The 18,481-nt window shown below is 46.3% G+C and overlaps 2 long non-coding RNA genes across 2 annotated transcripts; one reads left to right on the top strand and one right to left on the bottom strand.

The window, feature by feature from the left end:
- Positions 1-301: 301 nt before the first annotated feature.
- On the top strand, positions 302-7,599 carry LOC131590520 (uncharacterized). Its single transcript, XR_009280105.1, has 4 exons — positions 302-371; positions 5,847-6,140; positions 6,955-7,126; positions 7,252-7,599. It is a non-coding gene; the product is annotated as an uncharacterized LOC131590520 (long non-coding RNA).
- An 8,334-nt stretch (positions 7,600-15,933) lies between these two features.
- Positions 15,934-17,796, bottom strand: LOC131590521 (uncharacterized). Its single transcript, XR_009280106.1, has 4 exons — positions 17,638-17,796; positions 17,475-17,554; positions 16,179-17,397; positions 15,934-16,083 (listed from the first exon to the last, which is right to left on the bottom strand). It is a non-coding gene; the product is annotated as an uncharacterized LOC131590521 (long non-coding RNA).
- Positions 17,797-18,481: the final 685 nt, after the last annotated feature.

Here is an 18,481-nt window from a genome sequence, read left to right on the forward strand (position 1 = left end):
AGTCTGGATGAAAAATGTCTCTTCCTGCGCTAACACCCGGTCCGGTTTGAATCCATATTTAGCCTGAATCTTCCTTGCCTCCCGTTTCCCATTTCTAGGAACTGCTTCCCGGTCTAAGGACGAGGCTGGATGCCAACCCTGTTCCACAAAGTTCAAGGAGAAGCTGGATGTCCTGTTTGATCGCTTGTGACCATTTGTACCACAGATCTTCTCTGTTGTATCCTGACCAGAGGCAGAAGTGAATCCTCAGGTCTCCAGAGAAGTAACCCACATTTCTTCGATAATTTTACCGACAAATATTGTCCACGTATTTGTTACTACGGCCTAAAGGAATTACTCACGTGAGACGCTTACGGCCGAGGTCACGTGGGGTAAGTTGAGATTCAGATGTGGGCTCTGGGATAGCCTTCCCTCCTGGCATTGGAGGCCCGGTGATTAGCTTAGGACTAGACGGGACTAGTCCCTGGTGCTTCGAAGGAAGGTACGAGAAAGCTCGGGAGTAATAACTGTTTTATGCGTCCATCCGTAAGTTTTTGATCGCTGTAAAAGTGTTCTTTCCTATATGTATACGTATGCGTGCGTATATGATACCGTTTACGGCAATCAAAAACTGGTTAAGAAGACGCATAATTAATATTATGCGATGTTAAACTTATCTAAATGATCTGTAATATGAATTGCCAAATGTACTAAATATATACTCTCATCCCAGAGTCTGCCACAGCTGGTAAATCAATGGAAGATTGGAAAATCGTGTCCGGATAACGATTTTCCGAGCCCGCCGTAAAATCTAGCTGCTATATTAATTCACTAATTGCCAAGTCCAATTGACCTGAATATTGCTTTGATGCGGAAAACTTCTGGGTTTATTGGTAAATTCTCTATCTAGGTAAAGTCAAGGCTTGGTCAGAGCCTAAGGTTTAAACTGGAAGGATGTCTCTGAAGTAATTTTCAAAGCAAGGGGTTTAAAAATAGCAGCTATAGGGTGCTTAAAACACAGCAAACCTTTAAAGGCATTTGTATAAAACAAATGATCGGATGTCTTAGGTAATTGACTAATTAAACTATCCAATAGTTAATTTAATCTGAAGTTTCTTTCATAACACTTAACTTTCAACCGTGACGCATTTTCTTAGAATTTTGGAAACTAAAATAATAAAGTTACATTGGATTAGGTAAATGTAAATCTTTTTAAACAAGGAAAAGAGTAAAAACTAACACAAAAAAAAACTCTACGTAGAAGCAGCTGCATAACTTACTGACCGAGATACATCTGTAGTTAGAAAACAAAAAAATCTCAAATGACACGTGTCTAAAAGGTAATTACACAAATATATATCAAAATATGTATAAAGCGGGCTGTAAATAAAACGACGCTTTATAGATAATGCTTATCATAGAAACCTATAAATTTACACTATACAATGCATATGTCATCAGTAAGTGTCTGAGGAAATCGAGATAATATTTTTGAAACATTCCTGTCTTAATGACTAAAAATGAATTAAAGTGAAAAACTTTTAAATTTTTTGTAAATAACTATCATTATTTTTTTGTGCAACTTATAGAAAACTAAAACTGCAGAGATTATAACAAACGATAGAACTTCTAATGAAATCAAGGGTGTCACAAACAGCATTCACCTCTGTTCTTAAGCAGGTGTTCACCAGTGTTCTATCACAGCTGTTTCAGTTGTAGTTTTTTTCATCTTTCTAGGAAAATAACTATGTAGTTTAAACAAATGTCTTCAATAAGACATGAAGCAATTTAAATTTTAAACTTGTTAAAAATTAATTATGACAAAAGGAAGCAACAAAACTTAACATTAAAAAATACCAAAGTTAGAACTGAAGTTAAAAACACTTAAATTTAAACATAGTGAAGTTTAACTTTGCTTAATTCTGTTAACACTTAATCTATATTAGATGAAAACATGACTTAATCTTACTCTGTTATTATAAAAAAAGACAACTAAAAGTTTGGTACACGCTTTTTTGAACACAATATAATAGGAATATTGGTTCACGATAGAGATTATAGGGATGCAACAAATTTATCACCTTTCTATGTTACTTGGTTTTGAGAATAACCTATAATAACTGCAGATGTTATTAAAAATGCTTATTCGTAACAAGAATTTGCTTGGCCTATGTTTAAATGTATTAGGATTTTTAGAGTGCAGTTTTACTGGAAAAAAACCACAACACCACAGATTTGGTAATTTGCTATTCAGCTTTTGTAGTACTTTTCAGAAACATTAAGTCTAGCTTTTTAACTTAAATTCAAAATCTAAATTGGTATATATGCTGTTATACATGTTTGGGGTTTTTTTTATAACAGAAAGACTCATATTAAAATTACCTTATTAAAATTGTAAAAAAATACCAAGCAAATGGGTAATATATGGTTAATATATCTTTGAGATTTTTGAAAACTATATTGATCTAAATCCACAATACACTTATTCAAATGAAAGGTTAAAAATGAAAGCAACTTCTTATTCAATCCTTTTTCTGTAGGGTTAATCATATGATTTTTAACTCAATTTTAAAGAAAAGCATCTTGCAGAAATTAACTGTAATTTCGGTAATAATACTTGATCACTCCATATCATACAATACTACATTATCAGCAGATGTATAGAGAAGATAACATTTTCAAAACTTTCATGTATTACGAATACTGAAACAGAAGAAAAATCTTTTAAATTTCTTGGGTGCGTAAGTATCATCTTTTTCCATGTTATTCTGTAGAAACAAAATCTACAGCTATCATTAGAAATATAACATCTATATGTATTCTATTATGCAACATTTTTAAACTTTTTGATCCATTTTTGAAGGCATTTCAATAGGGGCTTCTCTCTGAAGCTTGTGACTGCTATAATTTGCAGATTAGCCAGTAATGCATCTTACAATGCTTTTGATTTTTGCTTTTCGGCTATTTTTCTGAAACCGTGAGAGAGATGCTGGACTTGATATTGACATGTGCCGTAACCCTGTGTCCATGTCTGTGGGAGGATTGAAAGAACTGCATTAGCACGGCTGTGCTCAAAAGACTCTTGGCTTTATGTGGTATCCAGTGAAACCATCTGCTGTGGTGAAGCTGTTGTTTTTCCAAGCTGTTGTTGCTCTGCTGCAGCTGTATTGCAAAGCGAATTCAATTTTAAAAGTGCCGCCGCAGCGCTCGGTGCACGCCGAAGCTCGGTTCCTCCACCCGCCTGTGCCCCGGCTCCGGGCTGGGCATGGAGGGACGGGACCACGCCTCCCTGTGACGTCACGGGCGCCCCGGATGACGGCTGGCCTGGGGACGGTGCCGCAGGCGGGGTCTGGAGCTGCGGCTGTGCTTGCGTCACTGCTGACGTCACGTTGACTGACAGCTGTGGCTCAAAGCCCACCCCTGGAAGGCGGGGCACAGGGGTCGCCGTGCCCGTGGAGGTCCCGGACCGCTCTGGCTTGGGCCGAACCCTCCCGTACCCTCCCAGGGGGGACAGGGCTGTCCACTCCACTCCCTTAGGGCCGGAAAGGGGCTCGGCTGCTGGCACGCAGGCGGCCAAGGAAATTTCCCCTCCCTGTTCTGCCGGCACCGGCAGACCGGGCGCTGGAACAGTTTCAAGAGAACTCAGACGCTCTTGCAAAAGCTCTAAGACCCCTTTTTGCAAATTCTGCCCGCATTTTTGAATCGCCTCCTTGTCTCGGTATAGTTGTTTGTCTGGGCTTTCAACAGGCTTACACATTCTCTTTGCTAAGGTAGATTTCCGGGACGCTGACACAGACTTTACAGCGTGCGGTAACGAGCATTCCGCATCTGACTGAAACAAACCCTTCTGTTTTTCTGGACCCATAGTGTCCCTTGCCTGAGTTTCAGAGTCCCATATACTGGCGATGACTTCATAAGTCACTGCAGAAGCTGTTAGAAGTTCAGCTGCTACCTCGTCTCTAAGAGTGGTTTTTTCATATACTCTGACGTTTATCTTCTCCCATAGGCTTGGGGTAAAAATATTTTCTGAATCCACGTTAGGGAATTCTACCCGTACCCAGGATAGAAGGCTTTTAAACTGATCCGTGCAAACAGAGAGCGGGTGCTCCTTTACCGTAGCTTCCAAGGTAGCCGAAACCTCCCCCTCAGGTTTGGACACGTTTCCCATATTTTTGCTCCCTTTTGATGGCTTACCTGACCTCAGGGTCAGCTTTGTCTCAGCTCCTCTATCCGTGATCCGTTCCACAGCTCACAGACGTCCGGCTTGGCTTGTCCGCTCTCACCGGCGCCGGGATTACCGAGATCTTCTTTTTCCCCTTTCCAGGGAGTTTTCCAGCTTTCTGCTGTCTTCTTTTTTTTCCAGCTTCCCGCTGTCTTCTCTCTTTTTTGGGTTTTTTTTCTGTTTGTTTGTTTGCTTGGGTCTTTTTTGTTGGGTTGTTTTTTTTTTTTCCTTCAACAGGAGCATTCAGTTCAAAGTGCCCCAAGGTTGGGAGCCATTTGTCTAGTTAAAGGACTTTTGGATTTGGGTTCTTTTCCCTTTGAACTGAAGATTGATGAGAGGGAGGCTGGTTTTTCTCGTTTGGTCTCAGTTGTTTATTTTTTCTTACGAGCATTACAAGGTACAAGGAGCTATGTGCACTACGATAGAAAAGGGGTAAAATGGCTAACAAAGATCTTCTTCAAGGTCTTTTATATGTCCGTTTACCCAATTACCAGATGCCAACCAAGCTATTTTTCTTAGTGACCCGATGACCCGACAGCTGTGTGCTGCACTGCCGCATTTTCTACCCGATGACCTACTACTACCCAAAAACCCCTAGGAAAAGAACATGAAGAGGAAAGAAGGACAAGAGACAACACCCTAAATCCTCCATCTTGTCTCCTGTTCCCTAAACTACTTTTTCACCTAGTGATTTAAGAAACTTTCTAATCTACACATTTACACTTTCCCGATCTAACTTGAACATTTGTTTTCATGTATCACCAGGAAAACATGCACATGAATTTCATATTATATGAAATTCAGTGTTTCTTTGAATCCTAGAACTAAATATTAAAAACAAGGGCACACAGTCTGTATCTCAGACTCCAACATCTCATAGCTGCTACTATTGAGAACCTTGTTTCAGTAATACGTTAAGAGGCATCTTTCCAGTTTAAACCTTAGGCCCTGGCCAAGCCTTGACTTTACCTGGATAGAAAATTGACAAATAAATCCGGTTTTCTGCATCAAAACAATATTCAGGTCAATTGGACTTGGCAATTAGTGAATTAATATAGCAGCTGGATTTTTACTGTGAGCTTGGAGAATTGTTATCTGGACACGACTTTCCAATCTTCCATTGATTTATCAGCTGTGGCAGACTCTGGGATGAGAGTATATATTTAGTACATTCGGTAATTCATATTACAGATTTAGATAAGTTTAATATCGCATAATATTAATTATGCATCTTCTTAATCACTTTTTGATTGCTGTAAAAGTTTTATTTCCTATATCTATACATATGCATGTGTTTTACTTTGGTTTTTCATTGTCAGAACAAGACAGTGGATATTTTACCTTTGTTTATAAGAGAGGAGGAGGAAACGGGTTGCGGTTCAGAAGCGTGGAAACGCTATGTATGTATTTTAGATTTTGGAAAAAACGCAAATATTGTATATCTATTGCAAATAATTCTTGATCGGTCCTTTTTAAACAAGTCTTTCACGAAGCCAGTTCCATCAATTATCAGGTATTCTTCTAACAGTACTCAAGCAAAGTTGAGAGAGAATTCTTTGGTTCCTGTCAAAGGTTCAGAAGCAAGAAGATAAAAAATTAATTTCAGTTAGTAATTTGGAGTAAAGTGTAGTTTCTGTATTCACAGGTTCAAAGCAGAAGTAACTTGCTAGCGAAGAACATGGAAACTCATCAGGTGCAGAGACGAGCAGACGGCCCAAAGAGCAGAAGAGCGAGCACGCCGATGTGAACCGTATCGAGACCGCAGTTGACGGCTGAACACCTTTGATCCCGCATGCGAGAGCGATGAACTTTGGGTTTCGTGTGAAAGAGTAGGAAAATCGATATTGTAAAGCCTCATTTGTTAAAGCGTGGTGTGAACTGTGTCAAGATTCAGAAACCTGCATGAGAGATAAAGTCCTTGAAGATGAAGGTGAATCAGGTATCCCCCTTGAGCTGTATCATTTTGGTGATCGCTTTGTGATGCGATTTCACCTGCATCGCTTCTTTTAGTTAACTCAGAAGAAAGTATACCTTATCTCAGTGAAAATAAATTTTGGTATAATATTCAATTTTTCTTTTTATTTATTATGTTCTATATAAAGAGTCAACATCTTAGTGTAACCTTATATCAATCTTAGTCACACTTGATTGTGAAGAGTTTGACTCATGAAATTTCAGGTAGAGATTTATAACAACTCAGCTTTCAATTCAAGTAGTTTCAGCAGAAACTTTAAAGCAATTAGACAAATTAAGCTACTGGTTAAGTAAGCAACCTAGATCTAATACTCTAGCTTTGAGTGGTTAGTTAACTGATGTTCAAACCTGGAGGCAGAGCGCTCTGTAGAACAGAGCAGCAGTTCTGTTGTTGGTGCATAGGGCTTGAGAGAAGGAAAAATAACCCTGAGTAAAAATTAATCAAAGAAAAGGTTTGGGTTGATTTTTTTTTTTATTTTTTTTAAGGAGTGGGGCAAATGTTGGAGTCCGGAATACAAAGTGCATGCCCTTGTTTCTGATACTTAGTTATAAGATCCAGAAAAACATTGAATTTCATATAATATGAAATTCATGAGCATGTTTTCATGGTGATACATGAAAACAAATGTTAAAGTTAGAAAAAGCTAAAAGTGTAAGGGTATAGATTAGAAAGTTTTTTTAAATCACTGGGTGAAAAAGTTTAGAGAACAGGAGACAAGATGGAGGATTTAGGGTGTTGTCTCATGTCCCTTTTTCTTTCTTCTTCATGTTCTTCTCAGAGAGATCAGAGATGTTAAGAGAGACACCGGGGTTTCTGATAAACCCCTGGAAGGGATAAGGCGAGGCACGTACGACACGAGAGGTACAAAAGGCACGGAAGGCACGGTAGAAAAGTGACACGACACACCCCGGGATTGCTCTGTCCTGCGCACCTCAGCACTGTGAGCCAAAGTGAGGAATTCCCTTGAGGTGTGGCCTAAGGGGACACAGCTTGGACCTCCACATCGCCAAAGCTGACTCAAAAATCCTTGGCCACGAGTGCTGACCTAGCACACCGCTTTCATGCCCCTCTGTAGGTCTTGGACTTCGACTTAGCTCTCATATGCGTGGGGACGAGAAGCCACGTGGGGCACAAGGGAAGGCCGCCTCACCGTCTGGCACGTTTCTGGCAGGCTGTTGTCTCTTGGACAGGTACAATAAAGAAAACCAAATATCAGTGCAAGATCTTAGCAGCACATCTGTGAAAACCCAACACTCACGGTCTCCTGACAATGGCTGGGTCCTTCGCCTGCATGCTTCAGCCCCGCTGGGATGCTGAGGCTTGCGGAGCGAAACTCTTCAAGCGGTATTGCTGTGGATCCGAATGAACCGCCGCCTCGATGAGGTTTGGGAGCCTCCCCGGTTGCGGATGAACGGGGAGCCCGGGGTGGGCCGGGGCTGGAAACCCCTGGTTATCCCACACAAGTGGGACCTAAATGGCCACTATTTCTTCTCAACTGGCCCTAGAACACGGTGTACTGCCTGCACCTCTCGAGGTTCTGGCACTCTGCTGCTTTAGGATTCCTGCCTGCAGCTGCCTCAGGGAAATGGGAGCGCTGTTAGGGCTGCTGTTTAGGGTTGGGGGTGGGGTACAACTGTATTCTACTGTACCTGTACCCCTTCTTTTCACTGTTTGGTCAGCCTTTTTTTTTTTTTTGGAATTCTTGTGACAGATTGAGGGCACCGGGGAGGGACTGCCAAGATGGAATCAAAAGGGAAAAGGAGAAAGATCAGCCCTTCAAATCCACACTGGCTCACCTGTTCAGCTGCTGTTTCCTGGCAAAAAGCTTTGTCCCTCACCACCTCCTCTGAGCAATGCTCCGGGTCCAAGTGCATCCTGGTGCTCCCCCAGACCCTATGAGATGCTCTCACCGTCATGTTGGAGTCTGAGATACAGACTGTGTGCCCTTGTTTTTAATATTTAGTTCTAGGATTCAAGGAAACACTGAATTTCATATAATATGAAATTCATGTGCATGTTTTCATGGTGACACATGAAAACAAATGTTAAAGTTAGATAGGAAAAGTGTAAATGTGTAGATTAGAAAGTTTCTTAAATCACTAGGTGAAAAAGTAGTTTAGAGAACAGGAGACAAGATGGAGGATTTAGGGTGTTGTCTCTTGTCCTTCTTCTTTCTTCTTCATGTTCTTCTCCTAGGGGTGTTTGGGTAGTAGTAGGTGATTGGGTAGAAAATGTCACAGTGCAGCACACAGGTGTTGGGTCATTGGGTCACTAAGAAAAATAATTTAGTTGGCACCTGTTAATTGGGTAAATGGACATATAAAAGACCTTGAAGAAGATCTTTGTTAGCCATTTTACCCCTTTTCTATCATAGTGCACATAGCTCCTTGTACCTTGTAATGCTGATAAGAAAAAATAAACAACTGAGACCGAACAAGAGAAAATCAGCCTCCCTCTCATCAATCTTCAGTTCAAAGGGAAAAAGAATCCAAATCTAAAAGTCCATAAAGAGACAAAGTCACTCCATCAGATGTCACTGGGAGCCCACCACAAACTCCGCTCCTCCAGCATTCCATGCCAATGTTGATTTGCCACTCGAATTTGGCCCTGTAATAACGGCAAAATTGTTGCCGTCCGTCAGGTATGTGTTGTTACACCCAGGTTTTTCCATAGCCATCTTTTCAAGAACGGGGTGCCATCCCTGCTTGATTGCTAAATTATCAATAAATTCTGGAAAAACTAAATAAGAAAAAGAATCTAAGACACTGAGGAGTTAAAATGGAAACCTTTATATCATTAAAGTAGTATGTTTTGAAATAAAGTGAATTCTTCCAGGCCTACTGCAAAAATCAAATTCCTAAAAATAAAATAACCAAAAAACAAACAGCATCAAATTCTCATCAATGTCATCAATAAAATCACTTTCTCCACCAACTAAGGGAAAAAAAATCTTAACCTAGAAAAAATCTGAACCCCCTCAAAAAGATTCAACACTGAAACACAACTCATCCAAACACTTCAACTAACAATACCAAAACAAATTTTCAAAACAAATATTCCCCCTATCTAAACCACCAATACCACATAAAACAACTAATGTACTCTCATCACAGTGCATCCATGTCAAAAATCTAAATTGCCCTAAAATTTTTAATTTAATCACAACCCCAAAATAAAAACTTTAATGTCACTAACAAAAAAAAAAACCCAAAACAGGTAACACAAACAAAACCCACACCGTACAACCAACTACCAGCAAAAACAGATGCTATGCTCTGTCACTAACAGTTCTTATCACATCAGCAAAGTTAAATGTAAATAAAAAGCAACCCTATTGAACTCCAGACAACAAATCACACCAACTATTAAAAAATAATCAGACCGATGCACTGAACTCAAAACCATTCAACTAACCCAAACATTAGTTAAAAAAACCCCCAAAGCTCTACCTTTATACTAATACATTATTACAATACTCAATAAAAAAAATAATACCTAATGAAAAACATAAAAAATCCATCTAAACTACTAAAATGTTAAAAAAACCACCCCCAAAAATATACCTATAAAAATCCACCATATAAATGCCTGTGTCCCCAGAAGTAAAACTAATAAGAAACACCACAACCGAAAGAAATCCGAACTTATCATCAACACCTAAACTAAAAAAAAGACAACATTAAATAAATAGAACATATATGTTATTATACACCAACTACAAACAAAATAAAATTATACCATCAATTACTAAACATTACCTTAAATCCACTCAATAAAAAAACTTTCAAAAATTGAAAACTGCATCTAACAAAAGCCACCTAATTAACACCCAAAACTCAGCTAAACAAACCAACCCTACCCCATCTGAACCCCTACATCCAATAAACAAAACCCAATAAGGTGTGTTCCTTCTATCCCAGGTGAGTTCCAGATGTATCCTCTCCATCCCAGGTGTGTCCCAGGTACCCCCAGGTGTCCCCAGCTGTCCCCCAGATGTATCCTCTCCATCCCAGGTGTCCCCAGGTATGTTCCCAGGTACCCCCCCCCAGGTACCCTCAGGTGTGCCCAGGTGTGTTCCTTCTATCCCAGGTGTCCCCAGGTGTGTCCCCAGGTGTATCTCAGGTGTCCCCAGGTGTGCCCAGGTGTCTCCAGGTATATCTCAGGTGTCCCCAGGTGTGTCCCAGGCGTATCTCAGGGGCCCCCAGGTGTCCCCAGGTGTGTCCCCAAGGTGTCCCCAGGTATCCCCAGGTGTGTCCCCAGATGTCCCCAGGTGTGTCCCAGATGTCCCCAGCTGTCCCCAGGTGTGTTCCAGGTGTGTTTCTAGAACGTGTTCTAGATTGTTCTAGATCGGGTTCTAGACTGGGTTCTAGATTGTTCTAGAGTGTTCTAGATCATGTTCTAGAGTGTTCTAGATCACGTTCTAGATTGTTCTAGACTAGGTTCTAGAGCGTTCTAGACTGGGTTCTAGACTGGGTTCTAGATTGTTCTAGACTGTGTTCTAGAGCGTTCTAGATCACGTTCTAGATTGTTCTAGACTGGGTTCTAGAGCGTTCTAGATCACGTTCTAGATTGTTCTAGACTGTGTTCTAGAGTGTTCTAGATTGGGTTCTAGAGTGTTCTGGACTGGGTTCTAGATTGAGTTCTAGACTGTTCTGGACTGGGTTCTAGACTGGGTTCCAGGTGTGTCCCCAGGTGTGTCCCAGCTGTCCCCAGGTGTCCCCAAATGTCTCCCAGATGTTCCCCAGCTGTCCCCAGGTGTATCTCAGCTGTCCCCAGGTGTGTCCCCAGGTGTCCCCAGGTGTGTCCCCAGGTGTCCCCAGGTGTGTCTCAGGTCCCCCCAGGTGTCCCCAAATGTCTCCCAGATGTTCTCCAGGTGTCCCCAGGTGTGTCTCAGGTATCTCAGATGTTCCCCAGATGTTCCTCAGCTGTCCCCAGGTGTGTCTCAGCTGTCCCCAGGTGTCCCCAGTTGTCCCCAGGTGGCCCCCTGGTGTCACTAGGTGTCCCCAGGTGTGTCTCAGGTCCCCCCAGGTGTCGCCCCAGCTGTCCCCAGGTGTGTCCAGGTGTCCCCAGGGGGCCCCAGGTGTGTCTCAGGTCCCCCCAGGTGTCCCCAGGTGCGCTCACGTTGTCAGTCAGGGTGACGTCGGCCCCTCGGGTCAGCGGTCGCCGAATGACCTCGATGTGTTTGTGCTCGGCCGCCCAAATGATCGGGGTGCAGCCGCCGTTGTCCTGAGGGGTCATCCAGGGGTCAGCGCCGCCTCCAGACACCCAAAATCACTCCAAAACACCCCAAAAACAACCCAAAACCAGCACAAAAACAGCCCCAAAATAACCCCAAAAACAACCCCAAAAACAGCCCTAAAACGGCCAAAAAAACACCCGAAAAACAACCCCTCAACAGCCCAAAAACAGCCCCAGAGCAGCCCTGACCCTCTGACTACTGCCAGGACACTCCGGACACTGAGTGGACACTCAGGGGTCACTCACTGACCTCTCACCTGGGCGTTGACATCCACCTGTCCAGTTCCCAGCAGGGACACACAGAGTGGACACTCACACACTCAGGACACACTCAGGGCTCACTCAGAACACTCAGGACAGTGAGTGGACACTCAGTGGTCACTCACTGACCACTCCCCTGAGCGTTGACGTCCACCTGGCCGGTTCCCAGCAGCAGCTCCACCATCTCCAGGTTCCCGTTCTTGGCCGCGTGGTGCAGGCAGGTGGAGCCGTCCTCCTCCTGTGACGTCATCGATGGCAGAGCCGTGATGTCATTGACGGCAGAGCCGTGATGTCATACACGGGGGACATGGTGACGTCATACACGGGGGTTGTGACATCATATGGGGGCATGTGGTGATGTCAGACACCGGGGGGGTGGTGACGTCATACATTGGGGGGGGCTTGGGACGTCACGAGCTGGCGATGACATCACGGAGTGCGGATGACGTCACCGGGCGGGATACGAAATTTCTGTGCCTAAGTTCCAGAGAGACGAGCGCATTTTGCACTCGGGGTTCACCAGGGCTTTATATTTTTGTCATTCTGACCTGTTAGCTGAATGAATGGGTAGAGTTTCAAAGAGAAAGCAATGCAAATTTCAAAAAGCAGAACATTGGAAAGAGAAATATATAAATCTATACATGTAAAAGTAAATATAGGGGAGCTAGATAGATATATAGAGAGAGAGAGTTAGAGAGAAAGAAAAAAGAAATAAATACAAGTAATCCAAATCTAGACAAGTAGATTAATATTCAGTATGAAAACCATATGGATAGATGCTAATATAATATATTTTAATATCTGTTGTGTATTATATCTAGGTGTATAAAAAATGAAGTTCAATATGATAGAAATAGGTATGAAAAATATTTAAATCAAGGGACTATTTGTTTTTTATTTAATTACAGGCATGGCATTTAAATGAATAATATAGAAATGAAAACATACACATCTATAATAAACAAATGACTATAGATAGACAGATAGATAGGTAGCCAGCCATAAAATAGAAATAAATACAAGTAATCCATTTCTGGACAAGTAGATTAAAACCTCAAAAAAAGCTCAGAGACTAGAACTACATGAAGGCCTCCACCCTGAGAGAAATGAACTTCAGCAACACCATTACAAAGTCCTTTATCCCAAAGTCCTTTTTCCCAACACAAAGGAAGTACCAATACAACGTAAGCAGTATAGATTTTTCTTACTCTTTTGAACCCCACATCGGGCAGCAAATAATGTAATGGTTAGAAAGCTAAGACAAAACTCAAAGAGCTGAAGGATAACTTCACAGCTCCAGCCACCTTGTGTCCATCTAGGAACACCCGCTAGACTCCAACTACACCCTACATCACAAATTTCAAATTACAGGGGCCTGGGACTTGGCCTTTTACACCTACACCCAGGCTGGGCAGCAGGACAGAGCAGCTCCGGGACAACTACACCCAGACACCCGTGACACACAAGACAACAGACGAAGGGACACAACAGGGAGACACAGCTCTGGGCCACAAGAATAGCCGCAAGGACCGAGAGAACGCGGAATGAGATGAGCCGGGTGAGAATGAAGGCGAGTTGATGAAGCTCGCAGAACCCGGGAGGAAGAAGATGCTGACGGAATGACGAACTCCAGCAACTGCCAAGACGGATGCCCGAGAATTTTAGGGCCACAGTCCTCTACCTATCTTTGTGTTTCTTCAAGACCTAAGCCGCAACAATGGATCCTCGCGGCGCACGGCTGTTGACACAGCTCGGAACAAGACCTCTAAAAGACATCCGATCGGATGCTTTCCAAAACAGATGCAATTCCAAGGCCTCTGCGAGCTCCTGAGGCAAAGCTTCGATGGCATCGGGCTGAAGAGCCCAGAGATCGGAGATGGTACGAGCGACGCCGGGGTTTCTGGTAAGCCCCCAGAAGAAATAAGGCGAGGCACATACAACAGGAGAGGCACAAAAGACACAGAAGGCACGACGGACAAGTGATACAACACGCCCCGGGACTGCTCTGTCCTGTGCACCTCAGCACTGTGAACAAATGTCAGGCTCTCCCTTCACGTGGCCTAAGGGGCCACAGCCTGGACCTCCCCATCCCCAAAGCTGACTTGAAAATGCCAGATCCAGAGTCCCGACCCGGCACCCCACTTTCAGCCCCTCTGCAATTCGCAGCCTCCGACTCAGCTCTCGGATGCCCGGCGGGGAGGATCCACGTGGAGCGCCAAGGAAGGGCGCCTCGCCATCTGGGAAGTTCCTGCCATCGCCAGGCTGCCGTCTCTCGGTCAGCTACAATAAATAAAACACAAAATCAGCGGCTGATCTTTGCAGGGCATCAGCCAAAATCCGACAATTCCGCGACTCACGGTCTCCTGTGAACGGCCGCGTCCTGAGGCCGCACGCTTCGGCCACGCCAGGAGCCGGACGCCGTCGTCGCAGGGCGCGCCTGAGTTAAAAGAAGACAAAGTGATGCGGCATTGCCGAAACTCAAAGGGACCCTCGCTCCTCCTCCCGACATCCCCAACTCACGGCAACCCCTCGGCCCGTTCCTGAAGGCCACCCACACGGCCCCTTTACGTGGAAAAGGCTCCATCACACGGTTCCATAACGCTTCCGCAGGGCTCACGGGAGCGGCGAAACAGCTGTGCCGGCCGGTTGGTTGGGGAGGGGATCTCGGCGAAATGTGACTGGACCGCCTAAAGCACCCAAACAAAAAGGGACGCTTGGCATTTGCACCAGAAACTGAGAGCCCAGCAACAACAACAGTTTCCCTCCACCGGTAAATGCTCACCTTGCCCGCTTCGCCTTGACCGCTGCTAGCCGGCTTCACTTCCTAAAAATAAAGACAAAGAGGAGACCTGTAACACAGTGACCGGTTCCAGTTGCCCTGCAAAGACAAACATTGACTTACCTTCTCGCGGGAACCCCCTTACCCTGGATGGGGCGCTCTGCCACCGATTTCATCCGTCCGCATCTGAAAGAAAGCTGAGACAAAAGTCAAAGTGCTGCAGGGTAACTTCACAGCTCCTGACATCTTGTGTCAATCTAGGAACACCCGCTAGACTCCAACTACACCCTACATCACAAATTTCAAGTTACAGGGGCCTGGGACTTGGCCTTTTACACCTACACCCAGGCTGGGCAGCAGGACAGAGCAGCTCCGGGACAACTACACCCAGACACCCGTGACACACAAGACAACAGACAAGGGCACACAACGGGGAGACAAAACTCTGGGCCACAAGAACGGCCACAAGGATCGAGAGAACGCGGAACGAGATGAGCCGGGTGAGAATGAAGGCGAGCTGATGAAGCTCGCAGAACCCGGGAGGAAGAAGATGCTGACGGAATGACGAACTCCAGCAACTGCCAAGACGGATGCCCGAGAATTTTAGGGCCACAGTCCTCTACCTATCTTTGTGTTTCTTCAAGACCTAAGCCGCAACAATGGATCCTCGCGGCGCACGGCTGTTGACACAGCTCGGAACAAGACCTCTAAAAGACATCCGATCGGATGCTTTCCAAAACAGATGCAATTCCAAGGCCTCTGCGAGCTCCTGAGGCAAAGCTTCGATGGCATCGGGCTGAAGAGCCCAGAGATCGGAGATGGTACGAGCGACGCCGGGGTTTCTGGTTAGCCCCCAGAAGAAATAAGGTGAGGCACATACAACAGGAGAGGCACAAAAGACACAGAAGGCACGACGGACAAGTGATACAACACGCCCCGGGACTGCTCTGTCCTGCGCACCTCAGCACTGTGAACAAATGTCAGGCTCTCCCTTCACATGGCCTAAGGGGCCACAGCCTGGACCTCCCCATCCCCAAAGCTGACTTAAAAATCCCAGGTCCAGAGTCCCGACCCGGCACCCCACTTTCAGCCCCTCTGCAATTCATAGCCTTCGACTTAGCTCTCGGATGCCCGGCGGGGAGGATCCACGTGGAGCGCCAAGGAAGGCTGCCTCGCCGTCTGGGAAGTTCCTGCCATCGCCAGGCTGCCGTCTCTCGGTCAGCTACAATAAATAAAACACAAAATCAGCGGCTGATCTTTGCAGGGCATCAGCCAAAACCCGACAATTCCGCGACTCACGGTCTCCTGTGAACGGCCGCGTCCTGAGGCCGCACGCTTCGGCCACGCCGGGAGCCGGACGCCGTCGTCGCAGGGCGCGCCTGAGTTAAAAGAAGACAAAGTGATGCGGCATTGCCGAAACTCAAAGGGACCCTCGCTCCTCCTCCCGACATCCCCAACTCACGGCAACCCCTTGGCCCGTTCCTGAAGGCCACCCACACGGCCCCTTTACGTGGAAAAGGCTCCATCACACGGTTCCATAACGCTTCCGCAGGGCTCACGGGAGCGGCGAAACAGCTGTGCCGGCCGGTTGGTTGGGGAGGGGATCTCGGCGAAATGTGACTGGACCGCCTAAAGCACGCAAACAAAAAGGGACGCTTGGCATTTGCACCAGAAACTGAGAGCCCAGCAACAACAACAGTTTCCCTCCACCGGTAAATGCTCACCTTGCCCGCTTCGCCTTGACCGCTGCTAGCCGGCTTCACTTCCTAAAAATAAAGACAAAGAGGAGACCTGTAACACAGTGACCGGTTCCAGTTGCCCTGCAAAGACAAACATTGACTTACCTTCTCGGGGGAACCCCCTTACCCTGGATGGGGCGCTCTGCCACCGATTTCATCCGTCCGCATCTGAAAGAAAGCTGAGACAAAAGTCAAAGTGCTGCAGGGTAACTTCACAGCTCCTGACATCTTGTGTCAATCTAGGAACACCCGCTAGACTCCAACTACACCCTACATCACAAATTTCAAGTTACAGGGGCCTGGGACTTGGCCTTTTACACCTACACCCAGGCTGGGCAGCAGGACAGAGCAGCTCCGGGACAACTACACCCAGACACCCGTGACACACAAGACAACAGACGAGGGGACACAACGGGGAGACAAAACTCTGGGCCACAAGAATGGCCACAAGGACCGAGAGAACGCGGAACGAGATGAGCCGGGTGAGAATGAAGGCGAGCTGATGAAGCTCGCAGAACCCGGGAGGAAGAAGATGCTGACGGAATGACGAACTCCAGCAACTGCCAAGACGGATGCCCGAGAATTTTAGGGCCACAGTCCTCTACCTATCTTTGTGTTTCTTCAAGACCTAAGCCGCAACAATGGATCCTCACGGCGCACGGCTGTTGACACAGCTCGGAACAAGACCTCTAAAAGACATCCGATCGGATGCTTTCCAAAACAGATGCAATTCCAAGGCCTCTGCGAGCTCCTGAGGCAAAGCTTCGATGGCATCGGGCTGAAGAGCCCAGAGATCGGAGATGGTACGAGCGACGCCGGGGTTTCTGGTTAGCCCCCAGAAGAAATAAGGTGAGGCACATACAACAGGAGAGGCACAAAAGACACAGAAGGCACGACGGACAAGTGATACAACACGCCCCGGGACTGCTCTGTCCTGCGCACCTCAGCACTGTGAACAAATGTCAGGCTCTCCCTTCACGTGGCCTAAGGGGCCACAGCCTGGACCTCCCCATCCCCAAAGCTGACTTAAAAATCCCAGGTCCAGAGTCCCGACCCGGCACCCCACTTTCAGCCCCTCTGCAATTCATAGCCTTCGACTTAGCTCTCGGATGCCCGGCGGGGAGGATCCACGTGGAGCGCCAAGGAAGGCTGCCTCGCCGTCTGGGAAGTTCCTGCCATCGCCAGGCTGCCGTCTCTCGGTCAGCTACAATAAATAAAACACAAAATCAGCGGCTGATCTTTGCAGGGCATCAGCCAAAACCCGACAATTCCGCGACTCACGGTCTCCTGTGAACGGCCGCGTCCTGAGGCCGCACGCTTCGGCCACGCCGGGAGCCGGACGCCGTCGTCGCAGGGCGCGCCTGAGTTAAAAGAAGACAAAGTGATGCGGCATTGCCGAAACTCAAAGGGACCCTCGCTCCTCCTCCCGACATCCCCAACTCACGGCAACCCCTCGGCCCGTTCCTGAAGGCCACCCACACGGCCCCTTTACGTGGAAAAGGCTCCATCACACGGTTCCATAACGCTTCCGCAGGGCTCACGGGAGCGGTGAAGCAGCTGTGCCGGCCGGTTGGTTGGGGAGGGGATCTCGGCGAAATGTGACTGGACCGCCTAAAGCACGCAAACAAAAAGGGACGCTTGGCATTTGCACCAGAAACTGAGAGCCCAGCAACAACAACAGTTTCCCTCCACCGGTAAATGCTCACCTTGCCCGCTTCGCCTTGACCGCTGCTAGCCGGCTTCACTTCCTAAAAATAAAGACAAAGAGGAGACCTGTAACACAGTGACCGGTTCCAGTTGCCCTGCAAAGACAAACATTGACTTACCTTCTCGGGGGAACCCCCTTACCCTGGATGGGGCGCTCTGCCACCGATTTCATCCGTCCGCATCTGAAAGAAAGCTGAGACAAAAGTCAAAGTGCTGCAGGGTAACTTCACAGCTCCTGACATCTTGTGTCAATCTAGGAACACCCGCTAGACTCCAACTACACCCTACATCACAAATTTCAAGTTACAGGGGCCTGGGACTTGGCCTTTTACACCTACACCCAGGCTGGGCAGCAGGACAGAGCAGCTCCGGGACAACTACACCCAGACACCCGTGACACACAAGACAACAGACGAGGGGACACAACGGGGAGACAAAACTCTGGGCCACAAGAACGGCCACAAGGACCGAGAGAACGCGGAACGAGATGAGCCGGGTGAGAATGAAGGCGAGCTGATGAAGCTCGCAGAACCCGGGAGGAAGAAGATGCTGACGGAATGACGAACTCCAGCAACTGCCAA

The sequence above is a fragment of the Poecile atricapillus genome, chromosome 33, assembly GCF_030490865.1.
Source record: "Poecile atricapillus isolate bPoeAtr1 chromosome 33, bPoeAtr1.hap1, whole genome shotgun sequence".
NCBI lineage: Eukaryota > Metazoa > Chordata > Aves > Passeriformes > Paridae > Poecile > Poecile atricapillus.